This window comes from Pinus tabuliformis, chromosome X (genome assembly GCF_031772625.1).
Source record: "Pinus tabuliformis cultivar Carrire ecotype Pingquan chromosome X, CPIR1, whole genome shotgun sequence".
Taxonomy (NCBI): Eukaryota; Viridiplantae; Streptophyta; class Pinopsida; order Pinales; family Pinaceae; genus Pinus; species Pinus tabuliformis.
This window is the reverse complement of record NC_142308.1, coordinates 304,825,687-304,851,122: the sequence shown is the minus strand read 5'-3', so window position 1 is coordinate 304,851,122 and position 25,436 is coordinate 304,825,687. Positions and strand designations below refer to the sequence as shown.

The window sequence follows — 25,436 nt, the reverse complement described above, 5'->3', positions numbered from 1 at the left end:
ATTCTTCCCACATGAGCCATTATCCCTCTTTTCAAAGGCTAAATTTAACTTTCCAGAGAGCAGTATCAAGGTACCTACCACTACCTGTCGGCAGTTCCTATTTCCGACCCTATAGAAACATAAATGAGCGCTAAGTACCTGTGACAGGACATTCGTGCATCCGAAGGCATGCTACATATGAATGAAAGCCATACATATCCATGCAAATTCCGGCAACTCGATCACCCTACCTCTGGTAAGCTCCAGTATTCAATGTATCTGTGACCACTGTCAGACCTGTCCTGTCTCCTCCTGCAACTTGCGTTGGCTTCCTCGTCTACCACTGTTTTCCAAATTCCGTTTTATTTTGAATTTAGTAAAGTTACTAAAGGAATTCAAATTTGAATTTTGAATTTGTAATTTCGTTCTGTCCATGCACCATCTGCCTCATAGAATTTCAAATTCAACATTCTCGCTCGATATTTAAATTAGAAAAACTATATTTATATCACTGCTCAACAAATTGTTTTCGCAGCTCTCGCGTTCAATGGGAAGATACATAGGATCCTCGTTAGGAAATAAGGCTCGCCTTCCTTTGCACAACTTCATTTTCGGGCGCCAGTAAGGTCATTGGAAGCCATGAAGAGGACACAGTTTCTTGTTCTGTTTCTCATTCTTCAGACCAATGTATTTACAGGCAAGAAGGGTGAGAGAGAACATCGAATATACCTCTGGTTCGACCCCACCAAGGATTACCATTCCTACGCTGTGCTTTGGAACATGTACCAAATTGTGTAAGCCCCCATTCCCGAGCCCATTATTTATTATCGAACCAGAGCCAAATGCAAATGTAGTGTGTAATTTTACAATGAACCTCTTTTGGTTTAATATGGTTTGGTGTGATATTTTTTTTGGGGCGCAGATTTTTGGTAGATGAGGTACCAATCCGGGTGTTCAAGAACAACAAGGATCTGGGCGTGAGGTACCCATTTAACCAGCCGATGAAGATCTATTCGATCCTGTGGAATGCTGATGACTGGGCCACCCGAGGGGGTCTGGAGAAAACCGACTGGGCCAAGGCATCGTTCATCGCCTCCTACAGGGAATTCCATGTCGATGCCTGTGAGGCTTCTGCTCCACAATCGGTGTGCACTACGTAGGGGCGGTGGTGGTGGGATTAGGAGGAGTTCAGAGAACTGGTTGTGGACACCAATGGAGGTACTTGAAATGGGTGAGGAAGCATTACACCACTGCAATTACTGCACTGAGACGCCCAGAAACAAGCAAATGCCTGTGGAATGTGTTCGTGATCGCAACAATATGTAGTCCAGTTATCATTATTCGATGCTACCCATGGCTGAATAATCCGAAGTCGGATTATTAGTCCGGGGAGGCCCAAATGTTATGTTGCAATGAGCTTTTGGGTAAATCATTTCTTCAAAAACTTTGGTTTCCAAATTGATTTTCATGTCTAGTTGTTGCCGAATGTATTTATTGTTTTTTCTTAATGTATTTCTTAAAGGCATTTTAAATACTTTTCAAAGGATTCGAAGCGCGTTATAGTAATTGGAAGTTTGAACTCAGGGTTTATTTCAAATTATTCCAACAAATGATTAATTATCAATCAATCATTCACCAGAATTATTGCGGAATTATTCATTTATCATTCACCAAGATAAGAAGTGATTTGATAAAAACAATCTTTAACAAAATTATCAATATAAATAATTTTTATAAAATGAAAATGATTTAAAAAGACTTTGTAAAGATTTCCTATAGCAAATATCAAAATATAAAAATATATATAATTTTTTTAAGAATATTAAAAAATTATTCTTTATGGAAATATATGATGGGTTTTAATTTTTTTAAACAATATCAAAATAAAAAATATATATATTTTTATATATTTTAAGAGAATCTAAAAAATTAATGTAATCTTCCTTATCTTTATCAAAATAAATGACGGGTTTTAAGACCCACTAATATACCCCTTTTTCATATATTTTCAACTTCCTCGATGTGGGTTTAAAATAAATATATTATATAATATTAACTATTAAAAAAATGATATAATTACTATCTCTATCAAGATAATACATCAAGTTTTAGAATAAAATAATAAAGAATAAAATTCAAATTCAAATCTCTGTAATAAAACATTTTGAAATGTCTTAGATTTCTTTCTTATATAATGAGTTTTATAATAAAATAATAAAGAATAAAATGGATTACTAATTTTTTTAATAGAATATTCACAAAATGTCAAGTCTTATAAAAATAAAAGATAATTACAATAATTCATGATGATTAGATAATTTCTATAATACTGAAAAAAAAATGATTAATTTTTTTAATTGAATATTGCCAAATGTCAAGTCGTATATAAAGTCAAAGATAATTACTATAATTCATAATGATTAGATAATTTCTAGTAAAAAAAAAGATTAAAGGGTTTTTAGTAATTTCATTTTTCAAATGTCTTATGCTTTCTTTTAAAAATAAAATAAAAAGGGTCATTGAGAGTTTCATAATAAAATGTTTTCAAATGTCTTATATTGGCTTCTCAAATAAAAATAGTAATTATAAGTGAAAATGGATTAATAAATAATAGTTTTAGATTATCTTGAGTTCTAAAATTTTGTTTGAGTAATAATAAATTTTAATTTTAAAATGTTTAAGTTTATAAATTTTGTTTTTGTTATTGTATAAGGGTTTTCTTAGGTTGGTAGAATTTGGGTGAATAAGAGGCTTATAAGCAATTTTCTTTTCCACTCGGTTCTATTGTTATAAGGAGATATGTTTAGCTTGTTATGATAAAATAAGAGTAGGTACCATTTTTTTTTGGCAATATTTCGGCTCTTATTAAACCAAAAAATTATTGATATATCTAACTTGTAGGTAGTTGGATATACTCATGGTTTTATGTGACAACTCGAAGATTTTATTTTGAGTCTTACTAAGACTACTCCAATGTATTACCAAATGGTCATTGTTTAAATGAAAAATTATTATACAAGTATTGATTTTTTGCAAAATGGTAAGCTTTCTAATGTAAATATGCATGTTTGTTTAAATGTTAATATTAATAATTTAATATTTTGTTGATTTAATAGATATATCTAAGCTATAACAAACCATTTGTATGTTGGGTGTGTACAATTTATATGTTAGGTGTGTTAAGTGTGTACTGAATACTCCTATATACATAAGTATTGTGAGATAAAGGTGATATAAGACATCATTTCTGACAATTTTTTTTGTTATTTTGGAAATTAAGTTTCAAATGTAAGTTTTCAAGATGATGTGACATCAACTTGATAACAATTTGGCATCATCTAATGACAAGAATTTGGAATCATCTAATGACAAGACTTCATCATATTGCACACCTCTAACCTAAGATATCGAGGTATTTTCTAAGCATTCAAAAATAAAACAAGTAAAGTGTATTTTCTAAGCATTGAGAAATAAAACAAGCAAAATGTATTTCCTAGGCATTCAAAAATAAAACAAGTAAAATGTATTTTCTAAGCATTCAAAAACAAAATAAGTAAAATGCTTTCATACTTTATAGGTTTGGTGGCATGGTACTTTAACAATATTTGGTGCATAATGACATAATGGGAACTATTGTATACTTTATAAGTTTGGTGGCATGGTACTCTAACAATATTTGGTGCATAATGGGAACTATTGTGAGTTTGATAAGAAGATTTCATAAATGTATTAGCGTGGAACATGGAAGCTGTTAGGATGAACTAAGTTGGTATTTGTTCTCCATATTAACATTAATATCATAATTTCTCTCAATCTCATTCCAAAATGTTGAAGTAAAGAATCTATCCATAATGTCATTCCAAAATGATGAAATAGAGAATCTATCTAGAATGGGGAGGACCACTAAATCAATATATGTTAGAGAAGATAGTAGACTATGATGAGTTTATGGACATGGAATCATGATAGTGTGATAATGTTGGAGTTGATAAGAAGATTTCATAAATGTCTCTAGTGTGGAACATGGAAGTTGTTAGGATGAACTAAGTTGTTATTTGTTTTCCATATTAACATTAATATCACAATTTCCCTCAACCTTAACGTCAAAGCTAACAACAACATTTAATTTCCATATTAACATAGCTATCACAACTTCCCTCAACCTTAAACATCAAAATTAAGGTAGAGATTAAACCTTTGATATTTAGATATAAATATGTGCAAATGCAATGTCATATTAACATATATATCAAAGTATTCCCTCAATCTCAATATCAACATTAGGGTAGAGATTAAATCTTGACTATTATGACAAAAATATGTCACTCTCACAACTATAACATACAATAATAGAAAACAATCCCTGCTTCTTAAAAAATAATTCCTATTTTTTAATATATATATATATATATATATATATATATATATATATATATTCATTCTCAGAAATAAATTATAAGAATCTGAGAAATCAAATGCTAAAACAATATGCCATAATCCTGCCATGGCTCTAGCATCAACGACAAATCACTCTCCAACAATTCGTTCCCAATGTAGTTTTCAATTTAAAAATTGTAATAAACTTTAACAATTCGTTCCCAATGTAGTTTTCAATTTAAAAATTGTAATAAACTTTAAATTAATTTAAGTGCACATTCGAGAGAAGTCTAGATTTAAATAGGCTATTGGAAAGTAGGGTGTCTAAAGAAAACGTAAAAGAATAAAAACATCAGGAATTCCTCTACAAAAAGCTGCAAAAAGCTGTGAGGTCCCTGCAACTATACCATGATTTACAAACTCCTCCAAAATCGTCCACATAAGTTTCGACCCCCATAGGGATGTTAAAGTTGTTTCATTAACGGAAAATACCTTAGTCTCCAATGACGTTTTCGTTTGTTGTTTTTCCAGATTAGATTGTTAGCATATTGTCTCTTTTTCTTCTTCTTCTCATTTGATGTATTATTTTGCTATATTTTCATAGAACTTTTCATTGAGCTTTTCCATGTAACATATTAAACTAATCAAGAAACATAAATTAAATTTAACAATATCAAGTTCAAGAAACATAACTTAAATCTTGGTTGGACACACAACAAAAGGAGCCTACATTGTTATTTGTAGGCTACTTAGAAAGTCCTCCTCTGTCATCGCCATTGCCATGGCTGATCTACTGAAACGCTCCCCCTTTAATTCTTGTTTTTGGTGATTTCTTTACCATTATAGCTGCTTGGGAGTTATTAACCCCTTGATATGTCGATGGAAGTATCAATATGAAGGTATAAGATAGTTCTATCCTCTAATATAGAGAATGGAAGGCACACAATTGCACACGGTGGTAGCTCGGACTTGTTTTCAAAGGGAAACACATTACGAATGTAATTACATTAAAACATTGTTAAAGTTTGTATCTGGGTTGTGTTTGCCTTTCATTAGTTCCGATTAAGACCTTAACTGTTCATGCTTCCTTACACAATGCGTGGGAAGCTCCGACTCTCTGTAACCATGGATAGGAATGCTGACAAATCGCTGCGGAATAAAATCATAGAGGAAGTAAATCCGAGTTTTTCAATTACCTTTTATAAAAATAATGCAGGAGAATTGAAATTTTATAAAAATAACGCAGCTCTGAAAATTGAAATAATGCAGCGATCCTTTAGCTTTAATGTTAATTTTTTTTAGTTTTTATAATATTTTTATACCGGTAATTTTTTTTAGTTTTTATAAAAAAAATTATGTGGCTTTTTATACGTGGATTAATTAGAAAATTGGAAAAAAACAAATATTTTTCTAAAAAATAAAATAAAAAACAATAATTCCTATATTATAAAAAGCACAAAGAAAATTTCTATCCAATTTTTCTATAAAATGATAAATAGAAGTAAGTAATTTCTATGTAATTGTAATTAAAAAAATACAACTTCTATGTTAATAAAAATTATAAAATAATGAACACTTTGCAAATTGGTATTTTTTAATAAAAAACAAAAAACATAATTTCTATATTTGAAAAAATTATAATTTGAGAAGTTAAATGGATAATTAGTTAGTAATTTCTATATAATGGAAAATTGCAAAAAAGAAAGGATAACTTCTGTCTTAAAAATAATAATAAAATAGTAAATTCTTTGCAAATTGGTAACTTATTAAAAAAAAAACCCAAAACCATAACTTCTATATTGGAAAAAATTATAAACTCACAAATTTAAGTGTTAAATGGATAACTCCTACAAAAAAGATAGAAAAAAGATAAATCAATATTAGAAAAAATTATAAAAGATATAAAATGGTAAACTTGCAAATCCACAACTTTTATTAAAAAAAATAGAAAAAGAGTAACTTCTATATTACAAAAAATTATAAAATGGCAAAATTCAGTTTAAAATTGACAAGTATTATGAAAAAATGGAAAAAATGGATACATCCAATATTAAAAAACATAATAAAAATATAAAATGGAAAGCTTAGTTGCACTAGCACATCCATAACTCATATATGGAAAAATGACAACTTCTATATTACAAAAAATTATAAAATGAGAATACCGAAAAATAAGTTTGCACTTGTGAATAAAAGAAATAGAAAATGGTAACTTCTATATTACAAAAAAATATAAAATGGAAAATTTAAGTTTAAAATAAATGACTCTTATGGAAAAATAGGATAAATCCAATATTAAAAGAAATATATAAAAAATATAACATTAAAAGCTTAGTTGCAAATCCATAACTCCTATACAAAAGTATAGAAAAATGGCAACTTTCATATTACAAAAAAATATAAAATAAGAAATTGGAGTTACCTAAACGTAAGTGTGCACTTGTGAATAAAATAATATGTAAATTTACTATGTTATTTTTATGCTGAAGTACAATTGCAAATAGTAACGGTAAGTTTTGCTTAGAATAATAATTAAATTTACATGAAAAAACTATAAAATATTAGTAAAGGTAAGTTTACACTTGTGAATAGAAAAGAAATTAAATTTACATTTTAAATTTTATGTATAAAATAATAAATCGCACGTAAAAAATTATGGAGTTACAAATGGTATAGTAAGATTGGTATGCTTAGTAAATTTGCATGCTACATGTTTTATCAAAAAAAAAAAATATTAACTTTACATGTTCAATTTTATATTAAAGTATGGTAGAAAATTATAAGTTTTCACTTGTGAATTTTTTTTCCATATTGAATTTAAATTATGACATAGAAAGTAAGTTCTATTTTTTTTAAATTGCAATAAAACTAGTTTATCAACTAATCTTGTTCCTTTTGGAAACCTTCCACAAGTAGTGAGAATTAAAATGGAACTATGCCTTAATGTAGTAGCAAAGTATACTTAGAAATTATAATTAAAAACTTATTTTGTTCCATAAAGAATTCTTGGTCAAATTAGTAGCAAAATAGAGCTAGAATTAGGAATTTGTTCTCTTCAACAAAGAATTTTGGATCGGTGCATAAACTAAACACTTTTGGAATTAAAAAAATATATTGAATTATCTGTTTTATATTTAAAAAATGCAAATATATTTCAATCATATTTTTGTTTTTATTCTCATGATTTTTTTATGATATCTACCAGGATCGAGTATAGTGATTAACATTCCATTTCAAAACAAGGATCACTGGTGTGGAATTCAAATAGAGGGGCTCATTTTCAGTAGTCAACCAGAAAGGTTGGGCATTGCCAAATATTGTCTAATAAATTTGGATAAGATAGGACACATAACAAATTGAAATTGAATGAAAACTATGATTTGTTATCTGTGATCAAATATTTTGTCTTAGTTGTTAATATACACATAAATACTAATTTCCTTGTATCTACCCAATTATCACTCTAGTAATAGTTTTGAAATTGTATATGCTAGCCATATTTTCAATTTTCTACTAGATTACCAGGAATTAATGTGTTTTAGTTTCACATAGAGTGCATGTTTTTAATTCAATTGTAAGTAATATCATAAGTAGGCTTCTATGCATTGTCTCTTTTGTATTCTCTATAGTTTGAAAATTCTTGTGTTTTAAAATATGTACAGATATAGTTAATTGAATTTGAATGAATTTTTTTTCTTGCAAACAGGATATTTGGAGACCCTATAAAGAACATTGATGGCACCTAGATGAAAACTTCCTGAATGGAAATATCTTGAAAGAAAAAATGATGGAAAAATTTATTGCAAGTTCTCCAATAATACTTGTGGGACATCAGTGATTTGAACATGAGACCATTTGCTTGGCATTGTTGGTGAAACTGGTGGAGGAGTGGCAACAAGTACTAAAATTTATCAAGATGTGAAGGAAAGTTTAAGTGAAGAAGTCAATGCTCATAAGCAAGGAAAGGTAGTCCAAGAAGCAAGAAAAAAAAGAACACAAGATACACTCATGGGAATAGAAAATGTTATTAATTCAACACCAAGCTCTTTCTCATCACTTGTGGCATCTACAACATCTTCTATGCCATATGGATAACAAAGAGAACCTACTTTACCAGATGTTGATTCAACAAAAAAAACATTGGAGAAAGATTGGAAGCCATTAGAGCGAAATGAGGTAGATGATGCAGTTTATGGTTTTTTCATTGGTTGTAATATCTCTTTCAACACTATCAAAAGCCCATTATTTGATGATATGTTAAAAAATATTAGCCATTTTGGTCCCTCATATGTTATTCCAAGCTATGAAAGTCTTAGGACCAAAGGAGTTGATAGGAGCAAACAAATAATAGATGAAAGAGTTAAACCAATAAGGGATTCATGGGTTATTTTTGGATGTAATTTAGTTAGTGATGGTTGGACTGATCACCGGTCGAGACCTCTTGTGAACACACTTGCTTGTTGTCCTCAGGGAGTGATCCATTTGTTTACTATTGATTGTATGGACAAAACAAAGACTGCTAAATATTTATTTCGGATACTAAAGGAAACCATACTATTTATAGGAGAGGACAACGTAGTCCAAGTTGTCACTGATAATGCATCCAATTGTGTTCTTGTTGGTGAGCTATTGATGGAGCATTTCCTTAAGTTGTTTTGGACACCTTATGTAGCACATTGTATTGATCTAGCCCTTCATGACATTGGTAAAATCGGTTGGGTGCAGGTAAATATATCTCAAGCAAGGTGACTGGTCAAATTCAGACTGAGTTTCAGTATATTTAGAAAATACAAAACCAGGAATCTACTAAGACCATGTGACACTAGGTTTTCCACCCATTTTATTACACTACAAAGGGTGGTAGAGCAAAAAGTTGCATTAAGATCATTTGTATGTAATGAAGAGTGGGTGAAATCTCCATTGTCAAGGTCAGAAGGTGGTAAACTAGTAGAGAAAACAATCTTTAATGAAATGTTTTGGTCATGTGTAGAAAAAATCATCTCTATTTTTGAGCCTATTGTACAACTATTGAGGATGGTGGATTCTAATGCTGCACGCATGGGTTTTGCATATGAGGGCAAGGATAGGGTAAGAGAACACATATTATTGATATGTAAGAATGATAGTTCAGTATATAATCCAATATGTAGAATTGTGAAAAAAAGGTAGTGTATGTTGCATATGCCATTACGTCCTGTGAGGCTTTTTTAGCACCTAATTACTTTCACATTCCTAAGGATAGAGATATCATGGAGGGATTTTATAATTGCATGGAGAGGATGTATCATGATCTTGATATACAATATCAAATATGAATACAATCAATATCATAGAGGCAAGGGACTGGTCATGTTTTCACTACAGCTACGGCGCTATGAGATATGCACAATCTAGAGGTCACCACTGCTCAATGGTGGTTTCTGCATGGATATGAGACACCTCAACTACAAACATGTGAAGTTAGGGTGTTGAGTCAGGTATGTAGGCATCATAATTATTTACACTTTGTATATATATTTGCAAATTATTCCATGTAAATCATTATATTAATATAATATTATTTTGATGTAAAAAAATAGTCACTAGTGCATCAGCATGTGAAATGAGTTGGTGCACTCATGAGTTCATCCATAGTAAGAAAAGAAACCATTTAGGAGCTATCAAATTGGAAGGTTTGTCTAGCATTTATTGCAATTTACACTTGTGGCTGAAATCTTTGGAGGGGAAGAAAACAACTTCAAATATAGTATGAGAGGTTCCCCCTATTTTTAATGCATCTATTGCAACCTCACAAGCACCAATTGTGGGATCATCTTCTAAAGCCACACATCAAATCAATGAGAATGATGCCTTACTCAGAGTTATTGTAGATGAGAGTGCTAGTAGTGATAATGCCTCTCTCATGAGTGAATACATAGATGAGATGACCTACCCACCTTAAGACAATTTTGGCCCTTCATTTATGGTAATGATCATAAATTTTTTATTTCTATTAGCAGTTTGTATAAGCACATAAATCTTAAACTATGTTTTAAATTTTTGACATTTTATGATTGAACTGTTCTAGTTTGACATATTATGATTCTTGGTTACTTTTATTGCATTGTTTTATCAGGTTTAAAGGTGTTTATTTTATAAGTAACATTGTTTTTTAAATATAATAAAAAATGAGCATGAAGTAAATGATCTAAATTCATATTTGAATCTTAAATTGGATATCATTGTTGTTGTATTTTTTAACTATAATACAAAATTAGCATGAAGTAAATGATCTAAATTCATATTTGAATCTTAAATGAGATATCATTGTTGTTGTCTTTCAAGAATATTCTCTAGAAGTTTGTAGATATCTACAAAAAGACCCTTTAGGAGTGGTATCAATGTTTGTAGATGGCATGTACATTCTCAAATAGATCTATTTCGTGTCTTAGACATAAATTTCATTTTATTTAGAGATCACTTAAATCATATTTTTGATATCCAATATGTCAATTTTTACATTGAACTCTGGCTTTGTGTGTTGTGACTAATATTATTAGATTTTACTTTTACATGTTTTTCTAGTTTGCAATAATAATTATTTTGATTCATTTTGATCCTCATTATTTCTAAGCCATTTTAGAGAGAGGAGGTCTATAACATTTTAAATAGGAGAAATTAACATTGGAAATATGTAAACAAAAATATCCTTGTTAGGGAAAGATTTAATGAATTTTCATATAATGATTGTTTATTTAAATTATAAAAAACAAATTAAGTATTTGTAAGATGTATAACGTCAAATTTTTTCCGTCTTGAATTTTATAGGGTCAAATTTCTTTTCCGTATCAAATGGAAATTAAATTTGAATTTGGTAACTATGGTTAAAATTAAAGGTGAGTGCTGGAGATTCTAATTCCAACCACCTGTTAGGTGTCAAAATCGTCACTCCAAGTGTCCTACTTCAGTTTCACTGAGTCCTGTTTAAGTTGAGTTTCACTCCAGTCATTTGTTACTGATGTATTTGTTGTAATCCTATTTAAGTGATTTGTAATACTGAGAAGAGTAGTCCTCTGCTCCATGTCGTTTTGGTCTCTTTGTCACATACTAACAAATACTTGTTGAAAACTTGGTATAGTATCCTCTATTTTTTATTCATAATTGTTAGGAGAGGATAAAATTAATAACATTATGAGAATGATTCTTTTATGGTAGGAAGTGGCTGAGTTACATAGTCGTCGGGGAGCCCGTATAGTGACGAGGATGGTGCATTCAACATTCCCTAGTGCATTGTCCTTGGTGCATAACAGTGACATTCACCTCCTAGACTGTTCATTAAACCTCACCACACAGAAGGATTCAATGCAACTCCCATAAGAATTGCTCCTACATAGAATTGACATTCACCTCCCAAATTGTTCATTAAACAGACCTCCATAGGCATGCCAATGAGAATGAAAACTAGATTGTGGGAGAATCTAAATGGAAGGCATGTGAGGGTTGTTTAGGTAGCAGACAGGACACCGTATAGAACCATAACATAATTAAATAATTAAAATATTTTTTTTGCTAAAGAAAGAGACGGTCCTTCTATAAACTTAGTTAATAAATGATTTACACAGGTTACAACATATGCCCAGAGATGAAAAATCCCACAATGGGAGAGGGAAATTACCCGAAGTGCCCATAAAACCCTCCATTAGTCAAACAAAAACCATGCCTAGACTACCCCAGAACTGAAAGTGGGCAAGTGGATCCAAAGTCCACTCCCTAAAACCAATCGTTGATCTATCTCCTTCCTATCCAGCGGTCAAAAAAATTGTCAAGCGCTGAGGTGAAGCCCACCAAAAATCTCTTAAGCTACTTAGTCAACGCTAACCGTTGATCTTTCCCTTCTGATCCTATAGTTGGTGTCCATATCACACAACTTAAAAACTCGCTGAATATTGCGCGATGAAGGTGGTTTGCTTTTCCCATCCTTTGCCATGTGTTGCTTCCTGAGTGGAATAGCTGGATTTTCACTAAAACCATCATTGGTTTGGATGGTTCTCGATGAAGGTGGTGAACCATTAGTAGTTATATCCTTTTGGGCCCACCAACCTGCACGCCAAAAGGTGGCCATTGATCCTCCTCCTCTGGATCTGATAGCTACAATCAAAATCGGACCACACATCCGCTCGCAGATTACCTAGCGATGAAGGTGGTAATCACTTTTCATCCACCACCACACATTGCCTACTAAAAGGCATTGCTTGTCCTCCGAGAAAACCACTCCCGGGTTAGAGGGCGCCCGATGCAGGTGGTAAATCTCGAGCAGTTTTTGACCCCAGTTTTCTTTTCCTTTGACCTTCAACACTTTGCCCTAGGAAGACATATTCGGAAGGGTGGCCTCCTACATGGAATGCCTTAGGATTGGTTTTGGCACTCTGTGGCATTCGTCTCGATAACACATTCTCTCATTGCTTCTCCCTTTGAGCAGAGATATCCTATCTCAATTTATGCCTTTGTTCCTGCTTCCAAAAGCACAGTTAGAGAACCGATAATGCATATCCTCTGATAAACTGTCTGATGTGAACTTATTCTTCACTGACATAAAGTAAAATTATGTCTCGTGATTTGTTTTGATATTGTTGTCTATCAATGAGGGCATGAGATGATCATTCCTCCTTCATCCTGTCATCCGTTACCTCCTCCCACTAGCAGCACAAGTCGATATGCTTTTTTTGAACCCCCTCATTAGCTAGCCAACCCGCTACTTTGTTCGCTTCCCTTCGGACATGCACCAACCTAAGAGTTCTTAGAAATATTATGTATGATTGGATTCTTTGGTAGACTTCCAAAAGCCACTAGTGCCCCAAGATTTTCTCTGGTGCTAAGCCAGCATTTATCCCCTTCACTGAATTAATAACTAATTTTGAGTTAGCCTCAATGATGACACTATGTATGTTGTGCTTGAGCAGTATATCCAAGCATAATTCCATTGCCATGAGCTCAGCCATATTGTTGGTTTCTTTTCCTAGATAACTATGGAAGATGACCTGTATGTTTCCTTTCTCATCCGTCATGAACCCTCCATAACGTGCTTCTCCTGGATTTCCTTTTGAGGCTCCATCTATGTTAAATTTAAAAAAACCTTGTGAAGGGGGTTTCCAGAAAGCCTTTTCTACTGAGGTATTCTTGTTGATCTACATAAAAAACTGTGGGAGATGCACGTTAAGCTTTAACTTCTCGAGGATTCTAGCCTCTCTTTGTCCTATGAGTTTTCTGATAGTGACATCTCCCAAGATGTGAACAGTCTCTTTGAGTTGCTTAAGGATTACCTTTAGGATGTTGCTCATTGGGCTCACCTTATCCTTGAAAATCCTGTTATTGCATTCCTTCCAAACATTCTAGATTAAGAACCCTAGGGTCAATGCCTAGGCAAAGTTTATTATCTCATTATTCGAAAAAAAAATCTGCCAGTTTTTCAGTGTAGCAGTGATGTCATTTACATGTATGTATGTCTGCTCAATGACATCTCCAACCCAGTTCCATAGTGTTGTAGTGAATGAGCATCTATTCAGGAGATGATTAGTAGTTTCTTCCTGTTGTCCACACAGGTGACATCTTGAGAGGCCAACAACGCCTCTTTTTCTTAAGTTGTCCCATGTCAAAATCTTGCCATGTTGAACTAGCCACTTGAACAGTTTGACTTTCATCCAATAAGGATTATCCCAGAGTTCCTTCCATGTCTTATCGATGTTTGGAAAGTTAAGCCATGTGTCTATCCTTTTGGCCTCCTTTAGGGTGAAGAGACCTTCCTTGTTCTTTCCCTATATTAATTGATCTTCCAAGGTTGAGATTAAGATTTGCCTTTTTTTCCAAAAGATCGTTAAAGACTATAGCTTGAGTATTCATCATGCCCATTTCACTGTAATCTGTAAGTTTCCATATTCGCCATTTCCCATCGTTCCTTGATTGATCCCAATAGTCACTTACCCTCCTTAATCCTTTGTTGATGGTATCTGTTTGAATGTATGCTAATTCTTCACTGCAGATATGATCCTCCTGTTGCGAATTATCCTCCCAAAACCAGGCCAGATTTCCGTTTCTGATCTCCCAGAAACTATGTTTTTGGAATAGGGCCTTGTTCTCCCATGCCCTATTCCAAATTGGTGAACCTTTCACTTGGCCTATCATTCTTATCAGGTTCTTCTCCTGCCAATTCCTTGCATACTTTTTCTTCCATAATTTTGCCCAGGGGACTTGTATTTCCTTTAGCCATCTCCACCAGACTTTGGCTCCTAGAACTTTGTTAAGAATTCCTAGGTCATGGAGACCCAAGCCACCATGGGATTTTGGTTTGCATACCCTATACCATGCCACTAGGGCCCATTTCTTCTTTTCTTCACCTTTAACCCAAAGAAACTCTCTCAATAATTACACCAGTTGTTGTCAGAATGGTTGATAACATAGAGATAGGGATGGTTTGGAGGATAGCCTTAGTTAGAATCAACCTTCCTGCTAGATTTAGGGCTCTATTTGTCCATTTGCTAATCTTATATTCAGATTATTTAGAACAGGCTCCTAGAGTTCCTTGTGTAATGGTTTGTCAGTGAGGGGAACTCCCAGGTACTTTGAGGGTAATGACTCTCTTCGAAAGCCCAAAATTTTGGAAATATTTCTTTGAATCAAAATATCCGTGTTGAAAAAGAAAATCTTTGACTCAGTAAGACTTACCTCTGTGCCCGCTGCCATAGCAAACTCACTCAGAATCTGCTTAAATTCTTTGGCTTCCTTGACTGTGGGTGTGCCTTGAAGCATAGTATCATCCACAAATCGTTGATGTGTCACTAAGTCCCCACCTTTAGTGAGTCTCAAATAGTAAATTCTCCCTTCCTCCTTAGCAGCTCTGATTGCTCTCCCTAACCCTTCCATCATTAGAATGAAAAGGAAAGGAGAAATAGGATCACCTTACCTAAAACCTCTACTAGGCTTGAAGGTTGTGGAGGGGGAGCCATTGAGAAGAATTGAACAACTGCCAGTGGTAACTAGCGCCATGACCCACTTAATCCAATTTTAATCAAAGCCATAGGCTTTGAGCACTGCTCTTATGTACGACTAGCTAAGTTTATCTCAGGCCTTTGCTACGTCCAGCTAAATTATCATCCCTGCCTGTTTATTGTAATAAGTGAATGAACCACTTCATGTTCTTGAATAATGTTATTAAGAATTTGTCTTCCTTCCACATAGCTCATTTGCTCCTCTGACACTAGGATAGGGAGGAGTGGTTTGAGACGGTTGGCTATTACTTTGGATATTTTTTTGTACACCACATTGCATAATGCTATAGGTCTAAATCTGTCTGGAGAGGTGGCCTTTTCATATTTGAGGATTAAGGCTATGAAATATTCATTGAGTGCCTTCAAGGCTATTTTAAATCTTCGAGAGTCTTCCAGTACCTCCAGAATATCTTGTTTTACTATCCTCCAACATGTTTTGAAAAAGTCCACATTGAAGCCATCTGGATCTTGTGCTTTCCCATTGTGCATCTCTGTAATGACTTCCTCAATCTCTTCCTCTGTTACTGGTCTGTTGAGATTGTAATTGTCTTCTCTAGATACCAATTTATGACTGTACTAAGTAAATCTTTTCGTAAACTAATATCTATCTACCATGGTTTCCTCAGCAATTCTATGAAAATGCTGGACTAGGACCTCTTCCATCTCTTCATGAGTGTTTCTCTCTATTCCATGTTGATCTGTAACTTTCACAATTCTGTTATTGTTTCTGTGAGCTATGGTGGATCTTTAAAGCTGATTTGTAATTTTCACAATTCTGTTATTGTTTTTGTGAGCTATGGTGGATCTATGAAATAATTTGGTGTTTCGCTCCCCTTATTTAATCCATTGTACTCTACATTTTTGTCTCCAGAATATTTCCTCTTGTAGACATATGTTTTCCCATTCATGTTGAAGTGACTCTGCCATCTGTTTCCTTTCATCTCTATAACCTTCTGTGATAATAATTTGGTTTATTTCCTTTAGTTTATTCCACTTCTACTTTAGCTCTGAAGATATTTCCAAATTCCTTTTTATTCCACTCTTTGAGTCTATCTTTAATGTGTTTGACCTTCTGTGTAGAAGGAACATCTTTGTACCTTGAAGGTGTAACTCTTCCTTCCACCATTTTTCTATTTTTTGTGAGGAAATTTGAATGTGTGAGCCAAACATTTTCAAACCTCAAGGAGATGTTCCTCGATTTACCAAATAGAGAAGCTTCCAATTGAATGGGCCAGTGATATGAACCTCAAAAAGGCAGGATGAGCGCAGTCAGGATACTTCCCATGAGAAGAAGTTCCTATGAGATAATAAATCTGTCCAATTTTAAGGTTACTTGGGTAGAGCCCCCCTGTTGTTATTCCAAGTGAAGATTCCATTGATGGTTTCCATATCTACCAGTTTCATATTGGTGAGGAAGTTCTGGAAGGCAACTGAATCCCTACCAATTATTCTAGTTCCTCCTTTCTTCTCCGTTAGTGATTTTATCATGTTAAAATCACCTCCTAGAAACCAAGGTAGAGCTGGGTATCTCTTCTTCATACCCTCCAATGTTGTGAGAGTTGAAGTTTGTCCTCTATTGGCTATGGACCATAGACATTGGTGATCATGTAACATTGCCCATCACCCACCGGTTGGATAATCAAAGAAAAGTGGTTTTTGGATGCCTTTGCATCAACACACCAAATTTATGTGGATCCCATAGAGTGAGAATTCCACCAGCTGATTTATTTGCCTTAACCTCAAGGTATTCATATCTATTTAATCATTTGCTATGTTTTTCTCTGATCTTCTCCACTGAGAATTTTGTTTCCTGAATGAACACTATGTCAGATTTTTCCTCTCTGATCCTATTACCTAGATTCCTCTGTTTTCTTCTACTCCCTAGTCCTCTAATGTTCCAGGTTGTAATTTTCATTGATGTGGGGTTTTGAAGGAGTAATTGGAAAGGTCTATCATCCTTCCTTAGTCAATCATGAGTTTTCCACACTCCAAGAGCAGTTATTTCTGTCTTTTCCTTCCCATCTTCTTGCTTGGGTTTTTTTTATTAATTTTCCTGTTATTAATCCTATTGAGGAAGTCGCTTTATTTTCCTGGTTATCATGTCCTCTTTTGACTCTTGCAGTTGTTTGATGTGCCTTGTTAATGAATATCTGTTGTACCTTGTCAACATCCTCATGAGGTATGTAGTTTATTCCTAGGTTTCCTCCTTGTTCGAGAAACTTTACCAGCTCTAGGTTGTCCCTTTCCAAGAACTCCTGTAAGTCTTGGTCCTCTGTGCCACTTCCACTTTGAGTCATTTCATGGTATTTTTCTATTTCCATGGTACTCAAAGGTTCCATCGTGTGTTCATTTTGTTCCTGTGTGAACTCCATGCTGGTCTCTTTTCCTTTCCCCCTTGCTGCCTGATTCGTTGTACTCTTTTGTTCACCTTCGTCTACTTCTTTTTCTCCTAAGATCTCAAAACTATTATAACTTCTTATTTTATTATCATTCTCAGTAGGGTTCTTTTGTGTCTTCCTTCCCCTTCGTTTTCCTTTTCCTCCTACTTTAGTGAAAGATGTCTGACCTTTCCCTTTGCTGGTGTTTAGGTATTCATCCCTTTCATTAGGAGGACAATCTCTAGATAGGTACCCATGCTCACATTTGTGACATTTGAATGGGATATGCTCATAGTCAACTATTTTAACCCACTCATCGTCATAGACTTCTAGAATCACCTCATCTGGAAGGGCTCCTGATAGGTCCATCTCCACACATATACGGGCATAGGAGGTATATCTTCCTCGTAGAGTTGCCTATGAAATCTTTAAGAAATGACCTACTTTATTGCCTATAGCTTTTAAAGACAATGGAATCTAGTAATCAAAAGGTAAGGAGTAGAGTCTAATCCATACCGGTACCGAAGTGAAGGTTTCTTGTTCTGGCACAAAGTTCATCGTCCAAGGCCACACATAGAGACCAGCAGCTGCAAAGAAGTATGGTCCTCCCTAAAAAATCCTATCTTTCTCCTCTATGTTCGTGAACACCACTGTAAAAAAACCTTTGCATCCAAGATGTATATTGAACTCCCCCTTTGGTTTCCAGTTGTATTTTATCTAAGTGTACAACGCTTCCAATTGGTTTCCCATAAAATTGCATATAATGGCATAGTTTGCCATGTGATACCTATGCTCTTGCAGAGCTGGATCATTCAATATAACTCGCGGTTTAGTTATATTGTTTGGTTTACAGGGCCCCATCTTGGTTCTATTCTTTCTTCCTTGACCTTTGTCTTACGCTTTCTCCTCCTATCGGTCTTCCTCGTTGGTACCTTGTTCTGCATGGGTTTTGTTGCCTTCGGCCTTCTAAGTTTCAGTGTTTTTTGTTTTGATCTCCAAGGATTGTGGAGGCTTGTTCTTATTCCTTGCTTTTCCTCTATTTGAAACCACATTACTGTAGGAGGGAGTGGAGCTACCTCCTCCCTGTGCCTCCATGGTTACCTGTTGCCCTCTGTCGCTTTCTTTGTTGAACTCTAGAACCTCAGTAGCCCCTCAACTAAATAATTAAAATATGAAAATGAGAAATAATTGAATTAAATTTTAAAATATGTGTGGTCTTTCTCCTGGCCTTAGTTAACATTTCACATAACGCTTCAAACTAAACATATTGGCGGAATAATCCACCCTCACCATACATTTGTTAAAAAAAAGTAAAAGACGATACATCCGCTAATATAAAAACACCTTTGACAAATAATCCACCCTTACCCTCTATTTGTAAAGAAATTAAAAGTCAACACCAATACATCCAACGGAAACTGATATATAAACACCTTTCACGAAATATAACTAACACTTCAAACAATACGCAAAGAAACACAAATAGAAAAGCGATCTATTACATTTCTAAAAATATCCTTGAAGATTTTAAGCATACAACATGTTTTCCACAAGGAACGGTGTATCAACCAATAAAACCACACGTTGAACACAAGGAACGGTGTATTAACCAATAAAACCACACGTTGAACCATTCCTCGTCTTTTTCTTTATTTTTTAAATGTGTGATAATATTTACGTTTTAAAAACATATAGAATTAGAAATGTAACCAAAACTTAAGATAGTTGAATAGCACGGCTAAGAAATTTACGTTACGATACTTACTAATGACATGCTTTACAATATTTATTAACGGCAAATTTAATTATAATAATGGTTATGTTTTTCCGATAATTTGGCTCCCATATAGATTCTCTTATTGTATTTTCCAAAGAAGGATTTCGCTTCCAAATTTCTCTCTCTATTCGTAATTTTATTTTATTTTTAATTATGGAAAAATATCCAGATAAGTATATCAAAATAGATTTAATTTGAATTAAATCAGAGTTTTTTTTAAATATATGTTTAAATGTGTATGGAAATTAATATTAATCATTAAATGATATTTTAAGTTCATATTCTTGATTATGGGAATATAATTTTTAGATGAGTTTTAAAAACAATTAAGGCATATTTAAGGGTTTTCGTTCTCATGTGCACTTTTTTTCAACAAAGAAAAATAACATATATCTAGATTGCAAAGATGGCAAGAATATTTTATCAACAACTAAGGCATCTTCAATAGTAGAGTTTAGGCTTTTGTGATCCTGACGATGAATGACACTAGTTGGTTCGAAACGCGTCGACAAATGATGTCTCATGTGATCTTCGCCGAAGAATTTTTGCAAACTAAGGCATCTCTAAGATTCATGTCATTGTGCACACTCATTTTCAAACAAGAACAAATAACAAACATATATTGAAACCATGACAAAAATGTGAACCACTAGATCTAGATAATGTAAAATATAAGATTCACATAACTCTGCAAGTCCAAAGATAGAGAACACTCTATTATTGTTATACCCATCAATGTTTGAATGTAAATCTCCAACTAATCTAAAGTTTTCAACCCTATAAGATCTAGTCCCAAAGACTTTATTTCCTTTCAAGTACATAAAAACTCCCTTTGTTACACACCAATGTCCTTCAAAAGGTTTTTGCATGAAAGTGAAAAAAATTCGACCCACAAATGGTATTATTTGGTCTAACTAACAGTAAGATAGATAAGAGTCCCTACAAGTTGTATGTATATAGTTGCATCTTGAAATCCATTCAGGGTTTTTTTAATGTTATTTCCATATATTTTTTCCATTGGAGTAGACAGAGGATTATAATCAACTACAAAAAATTTGTTTAACATTCCTCAGTGTATTACTTTTGGGAGATGAATACATATTTTGGATTATGAGATACTTCAATGCCTAAGTAATAGTGAAGATGTCCCATGTATATAATCTCAATACCCTTCTTCAATTCTTTCTTTATGGGTGTAACATATGCTTCATTGTTCAATATATGCTCCATTGCTCTTTATTATCAAAATATCATGTACGTAATCCACAAAGTAAACAACATTTTGCGAATGTTCTTAAACAATGCCACATCATCAAGATTATGATGCTTCAAATTGATCTCCAATAGATGGTCATTTAATTTTTTATACCATGTGTCAGGTACTCTCTTTAGGCCATATAGGCACTTGATGAGTCTGCATACCTTATGTTCTTGACCTTTATTATCAAATCCTTCTAGTTGAAACACGTAGACAGTCTCTTTCAAACCCCATTTCAAGAAATTTATAGGCACATCCATGTGATTAATATTCCACCTATTATATTCTACCAAAACCAAAAAATCCTGAATGGTATCTCATTTTTCCATAGGGGAAAATGTATTCTCATAATCTATGCCTTCTTTTAATGCATATCTTTTTGTTACCAACCTCACCTTATGCTTATTAAGTGTGTCATCTGATTTCTAGTTTTTCTTGCAGACCCACCTACAACCAATAAGCTTAGTTTTAAATGGAAGGTCCACCAACTTCCATGTCCCATTCTTGATGAGAGAATCATACTCCTTATACATGGATTCTTTCCACTCATCATGAGAAGTAACCTTTTTAGCAAAAGTTGTTTAAATGAATAGATAAATCTAAACAAAATCATATGAAACATTTGTATCGTTTACATAACCTCCATCGTGTTATCTTGTTGATTTTATAATTCCTATCTTTCCAACCTCATTGGGATGAAAAATTTTAGGTGTCTTTATGAGCCACTTTGAATTTTTTTTTTGATACTCCATGTTACTTAATTGATTTGGATAGTGTTGAATTTTCATCAAAAGTTGTCTTTCATTCCTAGCAACCACGTATTCCTATTGAACTTCCTATTTTGATGAGGTAGCTGGATCTTCTACATGAGGGGGATGTGGCACTTCAAAAGGATATTTGAAGGATTGACCCAAGATAAGTATCCCCACTTATAATATGTATTTACATTGATGAACCTATCGAGATGATTGAGCTACTACTTAACAATTTTTTCATTCTTGCTTGATTCCAGAAAATATAACACCTCTAGAGAGATTGAACACTTTTTTTACCTCACCATAAGAATGATATGCTTTGGTGGTATCTGAGTACCCCAAGAAGATGCAATTTCAACTTGTAATGTCCCTTAATAATAAATAATAAATAATAATAATAATAATAAAGAATAATAAATAATATTGAAAATACAAGAAAATAATAATAAACAATGAATTAAAAATAATAATAAAAATAAAAATAGTAATAAATAAAAAATAACCATACTAAAGCTCTAAATAAATATAAATAGAAATAAAACAAGAAAAAAGTAAAAAATCAGTAAATCTATCAAAAGAAATAAAAGAAGAAAGCAATAAAGTTGCATGTAGACACATGGATTGTGTGCAGGTGGTTCCCCTTCCAATGTTTGCTCTATTTATTAGATGATGAGGAAGATGGGAGGCATTCCATCATTCAAATATCCTTCATTCATTATCTTGAGAATAGTGTTCTAAGACAAAGGATTCCCTGGAAGTAGTACGTTGATTGAGGGCTCAGGGTTAGCTAGTTGTAGCAAGACTTTGTGCAATTGAGCCTACAGTTGGGTAAAGAGTCATCCCCAAAACCTTGTTGCAATTAGCAGACTTCAATTGAAATCACAGGTAAGTGTCTCTACTCATAGTTTTGAACTCTGATGTTAATTAGCTGATAATTGCATGTTGATTATAAATTACTTGATTAATCTAATTAATTACACGTTTATTTTGCGCTGTTACACAACTCCTTGCATGAAGCTTATTTCTTTTCTCCTTAGAAATTAAAGCATACCAAATGGAACTAAAGACCATGGGATGCCTTATTAATGGAATGTAGCCATACCAAATTTCATAAGGAGTCTTGTTCCCAAGTGAATGTGAAGGAATTCTATTTTCCAGATACATTTGACATAGAACTACACCGTCCCAAAATGTCAACTTCGCATCCTTGAAAAATGGCATAATCATAGCATATTGAAGAGCTTCATGTTCATTCTTTTTCCTACACCGTTATATTGAAGATTTCATGGAATAATGGTTTGATGTTTTATTCCATGTTGGTGAACACACCTTTCAAAAATATTAATAGTATATTCCCATCCATTATCAAATCAAATAATTTATACTAGATTCTACTTCATTTTCAATCCATACATGAAAATTTTTGAATATTTTAAAATCTTGAGACTTATATTTTACAAAATCAATCCAATAGAACCTAGTTTTGTCATCAATAAAATCCATGATATATTTATTTCCAAAATTACATGGGATATGCATGGGGCCATGCATACCAAAGTATATCAATTATATATTTCTACATGCTCTTGAAGTGGAATCGTTTATGTCAAAATTATAGTGAGAAACAACAAAATGAGTGGGTTTAAGGGATTTTCCATTGTTTTCCTATTGTTTCTTCTTGTTTTTAGTCTTGTGCCATGAGATCGTACATGCATTTTATTCATGACAATTCTTACTACAACAAACATAGTAAAAATCAAACCTCTAACCTAGATTTTTTCTACCCTTGCCTCTAAATTTTGTTTTTTTGCATCCCTTCTTATTGCAATCTCCTCTATTAGAATCATGTCATTGAATTTTACCTTTTCTAGCAAGGAACAAAATATATCATATGGCTTGGCTAGAGGTGTATTCTTCCCAAAATCCTTTTCAAATTCTGTAGTTTTATCCACCAAGGAGTCAAAATCAAAAGATTGAGCTTGTCGACTACCTTGAGTGATTTAAGATAATGATAACATGTGTGGTAGAGGGCCTTAATGAAGGTCATGAGAGAAATTGTTACATTCACACTAATAGCATCAACATCGTGCATGATGGATTTAATTTCAAAACACAAATCTTTGAGATCACTATCCTCCATTTCAAGGTTGAAGAGCTTCACCAACAATTGAAATAGTTGTAGTTATGAATGTGAACTATATAGATATTTCAACTTCTTCAAAGAAGTCCAAGAATTTTTATAGACCTAATATGATGACTCATCTCTTCACATATGAAAGTCACAATCAAGGAATAATATTTCTTTAAATGTTTTCATTTTCATAAGTTTGATATGGCCATCTAAAATGTGATCACAAAGATCATTGGATATCAGTGTATGCTCAATATTCCTTAACTATTCTAGATAATTCTCTTTTCCTATGAGCATGAGACAACCAATGAAAACAATAAACTCATTTTTCCACCAATTTCTTTTCACAATACAACTTACTTTCACACCATCTCTAAATGTTAGAGGTCTTTTGTACATTGAGATTAAACTATGCTTATCATTTAGTGAAAACCATTAGCAATGCCTTGAAATCATGACCTAGTGCATTCTTTTGTGACTATGTCTTCTCAAGGGAATGGTTATTATTTTAAGATATGTTGAGTCGCCACTATTTCCAAACCTACAGATATATATTAACTTCTCAAAAAGAATCCAACTCAACATCATCACCTAGTTTTGTTTCATATTAGGTTCAAAGGGTTAAAAATTTGTCGAAATCAATATCAAATTCTCTTCTAGAATGATTGAGAAAATAAATGAAACATGTGTAACTTTGGTTTGAAGGGATGCATTCAAATTTCAGTTCAAATAAATTCATGTCCAAGTTGTAATCAATGGTTTCATAGCCTATTTTCAAAAGATAAGTATTAAGTAGCATACATTAATTCAATGTTAGTTTATTGTCCTTACATCTTGTTTATTGGATGAGAATAAAGTGATATCCAATGCACGAGATGAAAAGTCAATAAGCCAATTATTAACTTAATGCATTATGCTCAATTTCCCCCTTCAAAGTATTTATATTTGTAATGTCACAATTGAAAATATCATAGCAACATAAGATGATTTCATTCTTTAATTATGTTTTTTAAAAGCTTGTGTCAATGGTCTAATTAACAATTGTGATTCATGAACAACTTGTATGGAAAGGGACCTCTTGAAATCTCCATTCCTCAGCTATCAAGAATGGCACAACCACTAGGAGAACCGCCATCAAAAGGCACAAAATAAGGGTTCTAATGACAAAGAAATGGTCGAAAGGAGTAGACTGATTATTTCAACTTGGTTTTGTACCTTGAGATTAAATTAGTCTTAGCATCTAGTGAGACCAATGAGTAATGCCTTGAACATCGTGGCCGAGTGCATTATTTTATGACTATGACTTCTCAACGAAATAGTTGTTATCTCAAGAGATGTGGAGTTGTTACTATTTCCAAACTTGCAAATATATACTAGCTTCAAAGCATTACAAAATTGTCAAATTCGATTGGATTCGCTTTTAAAATGACTTAACGAATAGATGAAAAAAGTGTAACTTTGGTTTGAAACCATGGATTCGAGTTCTAGTTCAACGAAAGTCATGTCCAAGTTGTAGTCAACGGCCTCAGAGCCCCCTTCAAAGTGCATACATTTACAATTCAGCATTTGAAGATATCATGGAAACCTAAGGTGAGATCGTTCATGTTCTTTTATAGCTTGCGCTAATTGGTTTGATTCACAGTTGCGAACCACTTGTATTGAAAGGGGCCCTCTTAAACTATCCATGACTAAACTATAGGGAATGGCACAAACACTACGAGAAGCCCTATCAAAAGGCACAAAATAAGGGTTTCGATGAC

General features: G+C 33.1%; 1 pseudogene; it reads left to right on the top strand.

Annotated features, from left to right (window-relative positions):
* Positions 1–618: 618 nt before the first annotated feature.
* Positions 619–1,305, top strand: LOC149139635 (xyloglucan endotransglucosylase protein 34 pseudogene; annotated as a pseudogene).
* Positions 1,306–25,436: the final 24,131 nt, after the last annotated feature.